This window comes from Propithecus coquereli, unplaced genomic scaffold (genome assembly GCF_000956105.1).
Source record: "Propithecus coquereli isolate 6110/MARCELLA unplaced genomic scaffold, Pcoq_1.0 Scaffold26, whole genome shotgun sequence".
NCBI classification, from domain to species: Eukaryota; Metazoa; Chordata; class Mammalia; order Primates; family Indriidae; genus Propithecus; species Propithecus coquereli.
Window position 1 is genome coordinate 9,808,132 of NW_012148174.1, and position 1,588 is coordinate 9,809,719.

The window sequence follows — 1,588 nt, forward strand, 5'->3', positions numbered from 1 at the left end:
CCCAAGAGGTGATCAAAGGGTAAGGGTAGGTTTGCCAAATAAAATACAGGATACCTTGTTAAATTTGAATTTCAGATAAACAATAAATAATGTTTTAGTATAAGTTCCAAATCCTGCATCAGATAAACTAAAAAAAAATTTATTGTTCATTTAAAATTCAAATTTAACTGTGCATCCTTTTTCTTTTTAGCAAATATGGCAACCCTAGTTGGGGGTCAGAGTTGGACATTTGAGTTGGCTGTCCATATATGCATGAGCACAAGGCCCCTAATGGTAACAAATTGAGCAGGAGGAGGTGACACAAAGAAGGCAGTATACGTGGCCCAACTAATTCTCTTTGATTCACCCACATTCTGACACAACAGGAATGCTAAATCTGACCTGGCTTCCCTAGTCATTTTCAGAATAGGAAGAACATATTTTACTTTTACGTTTTCTTAGGTTATTTTATTTTATTTTTTAGGCTAGTCAAGTGAAGCAGCGGGAGTGGAGGAGGAACAAAGGAATCTGTAACTGGTTGTGATCAATTAGTTGTAAACACCACTGCACTCAGACCAGCCTGTCAGGGGCATTTATAATTAACTATTTAGACATATGGTATGAGGGGCTCCATTTTCACTCTTGAGCCAACCATACAAATGTCAAAGGGCAGTACTGATGCAGAAAATCACCCTAAGAAGTCGACATTATTGTTAGGCGGCGTGTGGTGGCTCACCCCTGTAATCCTAGCACGATGGGAGGTGGAGGCGGGAAAATCCTTTGAAGCCAGCAGTTATACAATAACACATATTATACAATTATACAATGATAGATATTATACAATTATACAATGCTACATATTATACAATTCAATTGTATACACAACATACAATTCACAACAACGATTTATAAAACAATGCTGCTTTAAGTTTACAGTGGCTAATGTATCTCTGGCAGAATAATTTGTAGCAATTCCTCTGTAAGGGAAATGCCAACCAGAAGATCAAATTACAACTCAGAAAATTTCCTGTTTAGCCTTAAATCGGAACAAAGGGAGTAAATATTCTTAAGGTAATATTTCTGTCAAGGTAGGTGAATTATCATATTCTACAGTGAGAACAATCTGGCCAACAGCGGGGTTGGCAGTTCAAACGCTTTGAAGTTCTACGACCCCGGGGATTTTTACTCCTTACTAATTAACTACGTAACATTTGCAGACCTCAGTTTCCTTATTTTGTAAACACAGGCTTCCTGTAAGGATGGAGATTACACACTGAAAACATTTAGCACAATATCATTATTATGCTATCTATACTATATATTTCATATTATCGATTGTAATATAAAAGATATACTAATTACATTCTATATTATTGTGTTGTTGACTGTCATCGTGCAGTTCTGTTTCACGACAGTCTAGCTAACCTGGAGAAACAGGACAAAGGTGCAGAACAATCTCACCCTCACAACCAAGCGGAGTCGAGTACGAATTACCATGGCAACCGCTCGCGCCCAGACATCTTCCGCTCGCGCGTCGCTTGGGAAGAAAAAAAAAAAAAAAAAAAGCCCAAAATGTTAAAATGATAAATTTTATGCATATTTTACATTT